Raw genomic sequence first — 14,988 nt, 5'->3', positions numbered from 1 at the left:
AAATGATTACCAAGATAAAGGAAAGTTAAAGGCACAGACCTGAAATCATGAATGGGGAGGGAGAGGAAATCTCATATAACTTCTGCAAAAGATCCATCCATCCATCCATCCATCCATCCATCCATCCATCCATCCTTCTATATGATGATGTACATAGTGAAAATTCCCCAGATACATTCAAACTAACAAATAGAGTTCTCTAAAAGAGACACACTTCAAGAAATATTCAAGAAGTACAACTTAGACCTGAAGTTAATACTGCCTGTGTTAAATCCCTTGATCTCCACCATATGTGCTAGAAGAGCACAGAGAACCTTTGTGGGAATTTCTGAGTAAATATTAATATTTCTTCAACTAGCAAGGAACATTTGGGAATAGAAAATGATGACTCAGGAGTCTGCAGACATGTTGCCATTTAGATCAGTGGTTAAAGCCAACCCAGCCAGTTATTAAGCTAAGTCTATTCCCAACTGATACCTACCTAATAGTTTTTAAGAAATGAAAAAATGCTTCTTCAATTTGAAATTAAAAAAAAATAAATTAAACACTATAAAGGATGCAATTTAACCAGGTTTTGGTGTATTCAGAGAGACTGGGGTTTAACTGAAAAGTTTCTTTAACCATGCAACCCAGAACATAAACAAACATCTCTGGTCACACAAAGACATATGGTTAAGTAACACCCAAAAGAGCACCCTGACACTCGCATGTACCCCCTGCAGCCATGCATGGCACCACAGTGTTCTGAGGACAAAGGTCACATTTGGTTCTGAATGCCACTGATGAACCACAGAAATAGTCTCATGTCTGCAGACCCAGACTTCGTCAGGGGCAGTGGCTGGGGGAGTAGAACCCTCGGGAAGTCAGGCTAAAGCCAACCACTACCTGAACATCACAGATCATAGAATAATATCATAGAATCCTAGAATGGTTTGGGTTGTAAGGAATGTCAAAGACCATTTCATTCCAACCTCCCTGCCATGAGCAGGGACACCTTCCACTAGACCAGGCTGCTCAAAGCCCTGTCCACCTGGCCTTGAACACTCCCAGGGATGTGGCATCCACAACTTCTCTGGGTAACTTGTTCCAGTGCCTCACCACCCTCACAGCAAAGAATTTTTTCCTTATATCTAATCTAAACCTACCCTCCTTCAGCTTAAAGGCCATTACCCCTTGACCTATCACTACATGCCCTTTTAACAAGTCCCTTTCCTCCCTTTCTGTCTTTCTTGTAGGACTCCTTTAGGTACTGAAAGGTGCTATAAGGATGTGTATAAGATCACAGCAAAAGCTTCCGAATTCACTTCCTAAAGGTTATGGCTGCTGTTTACAAAGACATGGAGATGAAGCACTCAAAAGCATTGCTATTTGAGACTTGATTAAGACCTGCACCCAGGATGGGAGGCACCAGAGAAGTCCCAGCTGGGTCAGGAAGGAATAGGGTTAAGGAGGTTAAAACATTTCAATAATATTGCCTAAGCAACACACTGGCTCACCAGTGAAGCCTGGGTACAACATGTGGTCTTGGATTTCTTTTCAAACCTCTAGGTTTAGAGGCATTAAAATAAATCCATTCTAAAGGATTGCTTTTCTCTATGCTCTCATGGTCATCAGAGGCACTGACTGCGATGATGGAGAGAAGACACCTGTGGAAATGAATACCTGTTTGTGCCTCTCCATATCTGGGATCAGCTATGTCCCACCCTTGCAAGGAACAGCACAGGATTCATCACATCCCCCTATCCTTAAGAGCCATGCCACAAACCAGTTGGTCCATGAAAATATCTCCTGGGGATGTGGAGTGACTCCAAATTACCCACCTGAGGACTCAGAGGATGGGGTGATGCTAAAAATCCTTGGCATGAAATAGCAAGGCATGGATTATCTCAGTCAGGTCAGCTCAAGAAACCAAATCAGTTTGTGCTTCTCCAAATGATTTCTCTAGAAATTCATTAGCATGGAGTAAACCCCTTGCAATGAGGATGCTCTCTGGAGGAGGAGATCAGCCTTAAAATATAGGAAGCCTGTAATTTTTCTGGCAGTCTATACACATTTTTCAGAAAAGGATGTTTGGAGATGTGTAAATTCTGGGAAACATATTCCACTAAGTAATGGCATTGCCCACAGTTTGCAGGAAAGAAAAAAAACACATTTTCTAATCCTTTTAAAAATGTAAAATTTTCAGATTTAAAAATTGAGGGTCAAAGCAGGTGCTTATGGTGATGCTTGCATTAGAAGAACAATAGACCAGAACAGAAAAGAAACTATTTTCATTATTCAGATAAGAACATCATTAAAAATCAATAGGTCTAATTTATCCCCGATAACATTCTGTGGAAGTCTGTACATTTACCATAGGGATTAATTTATCCTAACGAGTCTTAGCAAATGCTACTACAGGACTTGATCCTATCACTTGTGAAGACAGAAAGGGTTGAAGTTTCTAATAGGCTCAAAGCCCTTGAATGATGTCCAAATACAGCTTGTGGTGAATGAATGTTTTTTGGTCAATCATATGTCACTGTGAATCAACTTTTTAATTAATGTTGCTAATCATAAAATGAAAGAACAGATCGATTCATACATTTCAAAGAAAAAAAAGAGACCTGTGATCATCTATGCCTTGTGGACACTGGCAAAAGTGAGACATCCTGACCTACTGTAATCCTTGCAAGAAGATATTTTTCTACAGTCCTAGAAAATGAGCATTTACTCTGCAAGACTCCGCTCTTCAAAAAAACAAAACAACAACAACAAAAAAACCCCTAAAAAAAAACCCTGAACACTAAAGAGCCTGGTTTCATTGAGAATACATGACAGTGAATTAGTGACCCTCAGGTGTTGGTATACAGGTCAGCGAATTAAATTAAGCTCTTTGCTTCTGTTCTAATATAGCAGAACTAATGCAGTTATGCTCATCACTACAGCTTCTTAAATGTGGGCACTGCTGCTGCCATAGGGAAGGGAACCTGCTTTCCATCCCCTGGGAAGGCTGGCTGGAGTCAGCAAGCAACCCAGGAGCTGTGACATTGTGGTGGTTTGACCCTGGCCAAAGGCCAGGCACCTACGGCATCTGCTCTCTCCCCTCTCCCCTGCCGCAGCTGTGCAGAAGAGAGAAAAAAAAGCTAATACACACACACACACACACAGAGCTCATGAGTTGAGATAAATGACCGGTGGGAGGACACACTAAGGAAGGACAAAACAGACTGAACACTTAAAGTTGCAAAGTGATTTATTGCTAACAGAGTTGGAGGATAAATGAGAAGTAAAAAATAAGCTCTTAAGACATCGTTTCTTCGCTCACCCCCCTCCTTCTTAAGACACCATTTCTCCACTCACTGTCCTCCCTCCTTCCCACCAACAGCACGGGGGGGACAGAGTATGGGGGTTTTTGGTCAGTCCATCACCGAAATTTCTTCCGCTGCTCAGGAAGAGGAGTCCTCTATGTTGCCATGGGGTCCCTCCCATGGGAGACAGTCCTCTGCAAACTTCTTTGGCATGGGTTCAATCTCATGAGCAGCAGCCCACCTGAATCTGCTGCAACATGAGCCCCTTGTCCATGGGGTGCAGACCTCTGAGCCGAGGCCAAGCTGTTCCATCTCGGGAGCAAGGCCTTTCTCTCCACTGGGACTGCCACTGGATCACAGCTTCTTCCAGGCATCCACCTGCTCCTCTGGTGTGGGAACCTCCCCACGGGCTGTGAGTGGATCTCTGCACCCCCTGTGGACCCCATGGGCTGCAGGGAGAAAACCTGCTCCACCATGGTCTTCACCATGGCCAGCAGAGGGTTGTCAGCTCCAGCGCCCGGAGCACCTCATCCCCCACCTTCGCCACTGACCTTGGTGTTTCCATGTTGTTTTCCCTCACATATTCTCACCTCCTCCTCCTCTGGCTACAAAGAAGTACGTGCACCTATTATTTTGATTTCTTCTTAAATATGTTATCACAGAGGTGTAACCAACATTTCTAATTGGCCCAGGCTTGGCCAGAAGTCTGTCCATCATCTTCAGAGCCATCAGAGATTGGCTCTACTAGACATAGTAAAAAACTTCCAGAACCTTCACACAGAACACACAGGAGCCATCTTTCTGCTCCCCTTCCCCCCACCCACTACCAAAAACTGGGCTAAGCAAAACTAACTCATGAACACAGGGGTACGCTTTCTCCCAAGCCTTCAGCCACTTCTTCAGGCCTACCACAACAGCTTTTGAAGGGTTTAAATTTCCCCTAGATGCTAAAGGTACCTTGCTGATGTTCTGGGCTAAGCAAAACCAACACAGACATAACATCTGAAGACATGGGCAGGAGGAGGGCCAGGCAGCAGAGGCAGCTCCAGTTCCAATCTTTACACTATTAGAGGGGAAATCAAGCACGGTGGCTTTTAATCATGGTCTAAGGAAGCATTACGCTAGGTGACCAAAAAAATCAACAACAACAATAAAATCCCAACAGGGAAGCAGCAACCCTTTCGCTTTTGCTTCCTCCAGCAGAAAAAGGCAGTGCTTAGAGGTCCATAAAAAAACTTTTCCATAGAGGTAAGGCTGCCATGATGATAAACAAGGAGCATTTGGCTTTAAAAAAATCAAGACAACCCCTACAGAACTCCTGGTGGCAGCACCACAGAAGAAAAAAAGAAAAGAAAAGAAAAGAAAAGAAAAGAAAAGAAAAGAAAAGAAAAGAAAAGAAAAGAGAAAAGAAAAGAAAAGAAAAGAAAAGAAAAGAAAAGAAAAGAAAAGAAAAGAAGAAAGAAAAGAAAAGAAGAAATAAAAGAAAAGAAAGAAAAGAAAAGAAAAGAAAAGAAAAGAAAAGAAAAGAAAAGAAAAGAAAAGAAAAAAAGAAAAGAAAAGAAGTCGTTTTCTGAAGACTTGGTGTTCCCACACATTTTGTGCTTCCCTGACTGTATCTTTTGCCTTCCTGCTCCTGCCCCTTCCATCACCTTTGCTGCACAGTAGCAAGCTGGGTAAATATAAACCACAACAGGAAATTATTAATGACTTATCAGTTGCAATCAAATTGCATAATGCAAATAGATGGACAGTAAGGAAAAATACTGGCTGCTGTGTCTTTATTATTATATTGGAGAGAAGGTGGAGGCAAAAAATAAGTTAGAAAGATATTACGTCTACTGTAGATCCTGAAATGTATCCTATATGCTGGCTATGCACAACTCTTTGGAAAGTGGAGCATAAAAAATTGTGCAAAACTCTGTGTTTGATTTGCATGTAAACATTAAGTCAGTGCATACAAAATCCTATCTTTGCTCATGCAAATGAAAGGGCAGAAGCACCACCAGCAACTGCTCATGCAAAGCCAGGCTGCAATGGCACATGCCTGAAGAAGAGTAGGAGCAGGGCTTTTCAGGCAGGATGCTCTTGCTTGATCCACTTTCAGCAGCAGCATTTCCATATTCTAATGAACAAATAGTTTCTCATGAGATAGTTGAGATAATTTTCTTAGGAACAGTCAAGCTTCATGATATAAAGAGCTGTCCTAAAATGTTCCTCCAAGGATAAACTGAAGCAAAGTGGTGATAAGGTCAATATTTTCCAATGGAGTTGCTTAAAATATCCAGCAAAGTCAATAATAATCAAGACAATCACTAATTTGGATTACTGCATTGGGATGTACCTACAAGACTTGAAACTCACATTTGAAAACTTTGGCCTTAATAATTTCCTTGTGGTTGAAGAGTGGGTAAAGAACAGACCTGTGTTGGTTTTTTGACCTGACCACTAAAAACAAGGCATGAAAAAGGCTGGAAAAGTGGCATGGGCCCACAGACTTTCCCATTTATCTCCCTGAGAGAGGGCTTCTCCCTGGAAGAGGGCTAGGATCAATGCTCAAGGTAATCAGGGTAGCATGGAAACCCATCTGTGGTCAAAATGTTTCCAGCCAGCTCAGGAAAAGGGATGTGCACTACTCATCCCTTCTCCCTCCCTCTGGAAACACAAGTGCCAGCAGCTCAGCTGCTGAGTTCTTTTACGTTTGGACACAGATGACATCGAGACCCCTTGCAATGCAGGAGGAAACAGTTAGTGACCGGCTGAGCCACTTAGATGCTCACAAGTTTATGGGACCAGACAAGATCCAACTGAGGGTACTGAGGGAGCTGGCAGAAGAGCTCGTCAAGCCACTCTCCATCATATATCATCAGTCATGGTTAACGGGGAGGTTCCAAACTACTGGAGATTGGCCAGTGGGATGCTGTAGTGGGTTGACCTTGGCTAGCTCAGTCAGGAGAACATGGTATTCTTAATACCAGGGTTGTGGGTTCAGGCCCCACATTAAGTGCCAAAGGGACTGTAGTGGATTGACCTTGGCTGAATGCCAGGTGCTCACCAAGCTGCTCTATCACTCCTGTTCCCAATGGGACAGAGGAGAGAAAATAAGATGGAAAAAAAATGGTAGGTTTAAATAAGGCAGTTCGCAAAGCAAGCAAAAGCGAAACTTTGCACCCCCATAAGCAAAGGGGAAAAAAAATTCTCTTCTTCCCATCAGCGAGGGATATTCAGCCACTTCCTGGGAAGCAGAGCTTCAGTGCAGGCCTCCACAGGGTCACAGTCTTCTCTCAAGCATCCACCTGCTCCGGCATGGAGGTCCTCCACAGGCTGCAGTTGGATCTCTGCATCCCCGTGGATCTCCATGGCCTGCAGGACACAGTTGCTTCACCATGGTCTTCACCACGGGCTGCAAAGGAATCTCAGCTCCGGTGCCTGGAGCACCTCCTCCCCATCCTTCTCCACTGACCTTTGTGTCTGCAGAGTTGTTCTTTTCACATGTTCTGACCCCACTCTTCTCTGGCCACAATAACTTTTTTCCTTTCTTCTTAAATATGTTATCACAGAGGCGTTACCACCATTTCTAATTGGCCCAACCTTGACCAGCGAGTAGCATGTCCATCTTTGGAGCCACCAGAGATTGGCTCTGCCAGACATGGAGGAAGCTTCTAGCAGCTTTTCACAGAAGCAATCTCTGTAGCCCCCCCTCCCCCAGTACCAAAGCTTGGCCATGCAAACCCAATACATACATGTTGTGGTACAAATTGTATCTCCCCACCCCTTTTCCTTCCTTATATAGTTATCTTTCTTCTATTGTGCTGCCTTCCCCACATCTGGCCCTGGCCACGCCCTTGGGTTTTCCCTATCGGTTCCTGTACCCTAACTCCACCCATGTACTGCCCCTGTGCCCAGAGATCACTGGGTCAATGTGCTGTTCCCGCCCCTCTGTCTCTCTAGAAAACTCCTCACCCTCCACCATGTTGTTGTCTATGTACCACATGTGTCTATGCATGGTCTGTGCACATGTGTCTGTTCATGTGAGGTCTTTGCCCATGAGGCACCTCTGCCTCTGGGAGGGCTTTGGCCTCTGGTGCAGCCATGTGAATAAAATCTTCCACGGACACAAGGCGTAGACCCTCCTTGCCTCCTTTACCACCACTGGTTGTGAAGAGCAGATGAAACCAGAGCTAGCCTTATTGCTCCCCGGCCAGTGAGAACACAGTGTCTGGCCCTCGGAGGGAGGGTTTGGTGCACTGAGGCGCTGAACCGGGCTGGGCAGAGATGCTCTCCAGTAAGGTCTGCTATAACAACCTTTAAACTGCAACACATACACCCACCTATAAGATGGGCTGGAAGGGAGAATCTGGGAAACTACAGACCTTGTCAGTCTGACCTCAGTGCTGGGGAAGGTTATGGAACAGATCATCTTGAGTATGATCACACAGCACATACAGGACAACCAGGGGATCAGACCCATCCAGCATGGATTTAGGAAAGGCAGGTCCTTCCTGACTATCCTGATCTCCTTTTATGACAAAGAGACCTGCCTGGTAGATAAGGAAAGGCTGTTGATGTTGTCTACGTGGACTTCACGAAAGGCTTCAATACTGTCTCCAACAGCATACTCCTGGAGAAGCTGGCAGCCCACAGCATACTCCTAGAGAAGCTGGCAGCTCACAGCTTGGACAGGTGCACTCTGCTGAGTTAAAAACTGATTGGATGGCTGGGTCCAGAGGGTGATGGTGAATGTTGCTGCATCCAGTTAGCAGCCTGTGAAAAGTGGGGTTCCCCAAGGCTCAGTATTGGGGCAAGTCCTGTTTAATATCTTTATCAATGATCTGGACTAGGGGATCAAGTGTATCCTCAGCAAGATCACAGATGACACTAAGTTAGATGTGAGTGTTGATCTGCTGGAGGGTAGGAGGCTCTGGAGAAGGATCTGAAGAGGCTGGATTGATGGGCTGAGGCCAATTGTATGAGGTTCAACAAGATGAAGTTCCAGGTCCTGCACTTGGGTTGCCACAACCCCATGTGACACTACAGGCCTGGGGAAGAATGGCTGGAAAGCTGCTCAGCGAAAAAGCACCTGGGGGTGCTGGTCGACAGCTGGCTGAACATGAGTCAGCAGTGGCCTAGGTGGCCAAGACGGCCAATGGCATCCTGGCTTGTACTAGCAATAGTGTGGACAGCAGGACCAGGGAAGTGATTGTGTCTCGGTACTCAGCACTGGTGAGGTCACACCTTGAGTACTGAGTCCAGTTCTGGGCCCCTGTTGTGGGTAACTCAAAATGTTATTATATTCCATATCTATCTGTGCCAAAAAAATCATTACTGTCGCTTTAAGACTCGGCACTCTGTCCGGAACTGGACTCTCAGGCCGGGAAGGGGCGGGGGTGTTGCCATGGTCCCTTTTTAAGTTGGAGCCTGGAAGCGGAAAGCTCTCTGTCCTGGCAGCGTTTGCTGAAGGCAGAGACTCCACTTCGAAGGGGGTTGCTTTGGGTAGTTGGGTTTTATCTGGGCTTGCAACATCAGCCACTCAGAAAAACTGCATTTTGTAATTAGAAACTGTTTCAGAGTGAACTTTGCAAACCCTATCAGCAGCGCAAAGCTTAAGCTGGTCCCTGGGTCTGAGTCACCCTACGTCGGTGCTGACAGACCGGTTCTTCCCCCCAACTCACCCGCTGCTCAGAAGACAGCAGCACCAACACCAGCGCAGTCCAGCGGGCAGCAGGAAGAAGCAGCGAGCAGCAGTGCTGACCCAACACACGCTGGCAATTCTCATCTGCCGCTAGAACTGCTCTGTAAGCTCCAAACATTACGGCAGGGTTTTCCTTTGGTCCGCCATTTTTTTTTCCCTTTGTCTCCCGGACCGTGCGGTAGCCTGTGAAGGACGCCCTCTTCGGGGGGAGGGTTTGCTGCTATCTTTTCCCTTTGTCTCCCTACACGCAGTCACCCATGGCAGTCACTGTGATAAATACATATCATAATGTTGGCTTTTCGCAAATATTACAATGGATACTATGTGTATAATTTTAATTCTTTTTACAAAGGTAGCCTTGCTGTGAAAAAAATAGTTGTGTAATGATGACTAATGCCTTTCTTTTTGTTGCTAGCTAAGCTTAGTCATAGTAGTGAAATAGCTGTTATAGTTTTGTTAGAATGCTTGAACTGCCTGCTTGAACTGGATAACATCCCATGAACGGACCCTGCCACTGACATTCCAACTATCAGCACCTGTCGTCTGCAGAAACCCCAATCTGGGAGTGATAACAGGATCAATTAAAACCACAACCGAGAGGACTGTGCATGCTCCGAGGAGGCGTATCCAAGGAGGAGCTAAGCTAAACAGTTCCTGGAACATGCAAACTAGTTTGGAGAAAAGTTTCAATATGCATAATTGTTTATGAATATGCATTAGGCTGAAGAGTATATAAAGGGTGTCTCCATACCAGGTGTGCTTTTTGGCTGAATGCCAAGAACCCAGCACTATACTTTTGCCTTCTATCTGTCCCCTATTGTCTTTTATTAAACTTTTAAATCCTAACAGGAGAGTGCATCTCGTTTTTCACAGGCACCATCTTGGAAAGGGTATTTCTGGCGTATTGGGTTTCTCTTTGTTCTCATGGAGTTAATGAGATTTAGCAATTTTGTCTTTAGTGATTATTTACTGTTGTTTTTTACCTGTTGCTGCTTTGCTTGTTAGTAAACTGTTATTTTTTCACTTATCTCTACTCATATTTTGTTTCTCCTTATTGGTGGAAAGGGATTGGTTATACAAAGGGAGAGAACTAATTTTAGACGGTTCCCCTTTAAATTGTCTTAAACCAAGACAGCCCCTCACTTCAAGAAAGGCATTGAAGTGCTGGATCATGTCCAGAGAAGGGCAATGGAGCTGGTGAAGGGTCTAGAAAGTAAGTCCTATGAGGAGCTGCTGGGGGTGTTTAGCCTGGAGAAAAGGAGACTCAGGGGAGACCTTATTGCTCTCTATAACTACCTGAAAGGAGGTTGTAGCCAGGTGGGAGTCATCCTCTTTTCTCAGGCAATTAATGACAGGATGAAAGAACATAGCCTTAAGTTGCACCACAGGAGGTTTTGGTTGGACATCAGGAAAATTTTCTTCATGGAAAGGTTTGTTAAGGATTGGAACAAACTGCCCAGGGAGGTGGTGGACTGACCATCCCTGGAAGTGTTCAAGAAACAACTGGACATGGCACTTCATGCTATGATTTAGCTGAAGGTGTTCTTCAGTCAAAGGTTGGACTCAATGATCTTGGAGGTCTTTTCCAAACTTAATGATTCTGTGATTCTATCATTCTATGTAATAATTTTTCAGCCTTGCTGCTGAAGATGAAATCTTTATAATGCAACTCTACTATCTTCTAGCATTTCAGAAAATTGAAAGATCTTTTCATGCTTCCCTCAGTTCAAATGTCAGCCCAATTTTCAGACCAGGGAAGTGCTTTTGGAGCTACTGGATGAAAAATATTTAAAAATATGAGGTTTCTCCTACTTTAAATAGTGTCTTAGAGACTAGTGTTCAGATTTTATAGCTATTTTAGAATGTAAAAATGAAAATCATAATTGTTTCTTTTTGTAGGAAAAGTCAGTGACATGGTGCAAAACCCCTATTTGCATGCAATAGGAAAGAGCAGGTGGGACCATCAGAACCACTAAGCATAAAGATTTGTAGTTTAGTTTTTAGACATTTAGTCTTGGGAGTGTTGGAAGAAAGCAGAAAAATGGGCCAATAAACCTACCACAGATTTAGGAAGAGGTCTGAGCTTTTACAAGGGTATATTGGGTTTGTGTGGCCAGGTACTGGTAGCGGGAGGGCTACAGAGATGGCTTCTGTGAGAAGCTGCTGGAAGCTTCCTCCATGTCCAGCGGAGCCAATGCCAGCCAGCTCGAGGGTGCATGTGCTGCTGGTCAAGGCTGGACCATTTGGAGGTGGTAGTAATGCCTCTGTGATAACATAGGAAAAAAAGTGATTGCACAGATGTAATTGTGGCCAGAGAAGAGCAGGGTGAGAATATGTGAGAGGAACAACTCTGCAGACACCAAGGTCGGTGCAGAAGGAGAGGGAGGAGGTGCTCCAGGCACCAGAGCTGGGATTCCTCTGCAGCCTGTGGTGAAGACCATGGTGAAGCAGCTGTCCCCCTGCAGCCCATGGAGATCCACGGGGATGCAGAGATCCAACTGCAGCCTGTGGAGAAGACCCACACTGGAGTAGGTGGATGTCTGAGAGGATGCTGTGACCCCATGGGAAGCCTGCACTGGAGCAGGGTCCTGGCAGGGACCTGTGGACATGTGGAGAGAGGAGCCCATGCTGGAGCCAGTTTCTTGCTAGGACTTGTGACCCTGTGGGGGACCCACGTTGGAGCAGCCTGTTCCTGAAGGACTGCACCTCATGGAAGAGTGACCCATGTTGGAGCAGTTTGTGAAGAACTGTAGCCCATGGGAAGGAATCATGCTGGAGATGTTTGTGGAGAACTATCTCCCATGGGAGACACCCCATGCTGAAGCAAGGGAAGGACTCCTCTCCCTTAGGAGGAAGCAGAGGCAGAAACATGTGATGAACTGGCCATAACCCCCATTTCCTATCTCCCTGTACCACTGTGAGGGGAGGAAGTTGTCTTGGGGTGATGTTATGATAATCCTGTATTCCCTATCGTTTGCTTGTATGCTCAGAAATGTAGTTCTGTAGCATTAACTGCAATCAGCAGCTGGAAGAAGTGCGAGTTGTTTTGAAAACTCTTCCCCAAGCATCTCTGCTGAGGAGAGAGGGGGAGGAAAGGACCCTCCTGGGACTGGCTACTCTGGAGGCTGCTAGTTTTTCCCTGGGATTGCTTCTTCACTGTTTTCTTTTTGGACCCTTTTCTCCGATTTCCTTTCTTGCCCAGAAAACCCAAGGAGCCCTGGAGGACGGCAGACTAGAATCCTCCAGGGAGCTACTGGAGCAACTCTGCCTAGCCCCTCCCTCGGGGACCCCCGGAGAGGGGAAATGTCCTGGGGTGAGGGTAATCCTGTGTATCCCCATATCGTTGTTCGTATGCTCAGAAAATGTGGTCCTGCAGCTTTAACTGCATTCAGCCAATGGGAGGAGAGCGTGTTGTTTAAAACCCTTCCCCAAGCCTCTCTGCGGGGGAAGTGAGGCGGAGGAAAAGACACTCTTGGGACTGGCTGGCAGCTGCTGTCGACGCTGCAAGTTTTTCCCTGGAGGTGCCTCTTCGTCATCTTCCTTTTTGGACCCTTTTCTCCGATTCGCTTTCTCGCCAAGAAAACCCAAGGAGCCCCGGAGCACGGCAGACGAGAATCCTCCAGGGAGCTACTGGAGCAACTCCGCCCGGCCCCCGGAGAGGGGAAACTACACCTGAGATAAGGACACTAAAGCTTACCACCTGTTAACTCAGGTTTAATAACTCCTTTTCCCCTGTTTTTCCCCTTCCCCTGTGCCTTGCAGGGCACTCTGTGTGTTTTGTTAAACAAATAGGTTGGTATTTTTCACTTTCATTTAAGAAATTCTGTTGTGAGTGAGGGAGGGGGAGGTACCAAAGCCCTTGGCTTTCGGAGGAGGCGTTTGTTTGGCGCGCTCTCCACCTAGAGAAGTTTATCTCCAATCCAGGACAATATTTGGTGCCCAACTTAAAGGGGCTTGACTAGTTGTTTTACACCTTTTGTGGGGTTAGAGAAAGTGAAGAAAAAAACCCTAATATTACATTCTGGTTTTAAATGCTTTGTATTGAATTACAGCTATCAGTAGTCACTATGTTGTTTGATGGGAGGTTGTTTGATGTAATACTGTCTGTTTGGCACATAGGCCTGTTTCCCTACCAATAGGTAGGGACAATCTTGTCCCTAATGTATAATTTTCACCAATCAGGGACATGACTCCGGCTTGTTATAGTGATTTGCGTGATACTGACAATCTGTAAAAAGGTATTGGAAACAGTTAAAAATGTACATGCTCTGTTGCTGTCCTCTCCTAGTTTTAGTAGCTTGTTTTGGGGTTTTGTTTATAATATTACCCAACCTGCTAGAGGAATAGAGGCTGAAGCTTCCTGGCTCCTCACCTATTTTCTTCCCTGTAAATCCAGTATATCACCTTTTGGGAATGTTCAGTTTCCCCTGGATGTTAAGGAGACCATTTTCCTGGTAGTACTGGTGCTTCACCTGGTAGTTTCCATGTATATGATGTTCAACATGTCCAGAAGGAAGGCTGAGAAATCCAGAGGGGCTGAGCAGGGGCAGACACCTGACCCAGATGTGGGAAAATTTGAATGGTGTGGAGTATGGGAGGACATAGGTAAAACTTTAAAGAAATTCTCTGATCCAATAGACTGGGAATTTCCCCCTGGACAAATCCCCAGACCAGCTGAGGTAGGGAAGTAACTGAAAGAGAAGTGCAGAGACAACTGCAGTGCAATATGTTGGGCCCTGGCATATGCTTATCGTACACTGTCAGATACTATAGAACAGGAAGTCAGGGAGCCTAAGCCAGCGGCAGTTGCTCCTGTTACGAAAAGCAAGAAAACCCAAGTCAAGACTGATCGCCCAGATGACGGCGGGGAGGGATCCTCAAGGTCAGCAATTGAATCAGAAATCATTGTCGAATCCATGATTGTGAGAGACCTTCACAGCCTAAGAAAAGATTATGTCCAACGAGATGATGAATCTATAATTAGTTGGTTAGTCCATCTTTGGGATGCCGCAGGCGATGTTACACTTCTAGACGCTACTGAGGCAAGGCATTTGGGGACTGTGTCACGTGACCCAGATATCAACCAAACTATACGGGATGGGACTGACTGTTGCAGCCTCTGGAGGCGAGCTATCAGAGCTGCGAGGAGAAGATAGATACCTATGCCCTGACGATCTCTATATACAACAAACCCCGGGGGGGGACCATAGAACAAGGGATTCAACGCTTGAGAGAAATGGCAGTGGTAGAGATTGTCTTCCCAGAGGACATAAGAAACCCAGCCCCTCTTGTGGACCCAGAGGGGGTGGAATGTACACCTGTGATGTGGCGGAAACTCGTACGGCTTGGGCCATCAGAGTATGCTTCTGCCTTAGCAATGATGAAGCGAGATGACGGGCATGAGACTGTGTGTGATGTGGCAAGGAAGCTCCGAGCATATGCAGATGCTGTGCATAGCCCAATGAATGCAAGAATCTCAGCTGTAGAAACACATCTGCAGAAACTAGAAAATAAGATAGAGGAGAATCATGAGAAACTCAGTAAGGAAATTAAAGAGGGCCTTCTCCAAATCTTGGCAGTACAGATCAGAGGTTCTGTTACCCCACGCAGACATTCCTCAGCTATGAGAAACAGATACACCCCTCGACGTGAGTTGTGGTATTTCCTGTGTGAAAGTGGAGAAAACGTGAAGAGGTGGGATGGACAATCCACTACTGTCCTGGCACGACGAGTGCGTGAATTGAAAGAGGGCAAGACTCAGAGAGGGAACTCCACCAGAAGGGAAGTAGCTTCAATCAACATGTCCGATCCCCTTGAAGGAATCTCTAATATGCATGCCCACTAGTGTTAGAGGGGCCCTGCCTCTAGCCAGGTAGAGGCCAGGGAAAATCGTATTTTTTGGACAGTGTGGATTCAGTGGCCTGCCACATCAGAGCCACAAGAATACGAGGCCTTAGTAGACACTGGTGCACAATGCATGATAATCCCATCGTGACATGTGGGGGCAGA

Source organism: Lichenostomus cassidix, chromosome W (genome assembly GCF_008360975.1).
Source record: "Lichenostomus cassidix isolate B80296 chromosome W, HeHo_3.0, whole genome shotgun sequence".
Lineage (NCBI taxonomy): Eukaryota > Metazoa > Chordata > Aves > Passeriformes > Meliphagidae > Lichenostomus > Lichenostomus cassidix.
This window is presented reverse-complemented; position numbering follows the sequence as displayed.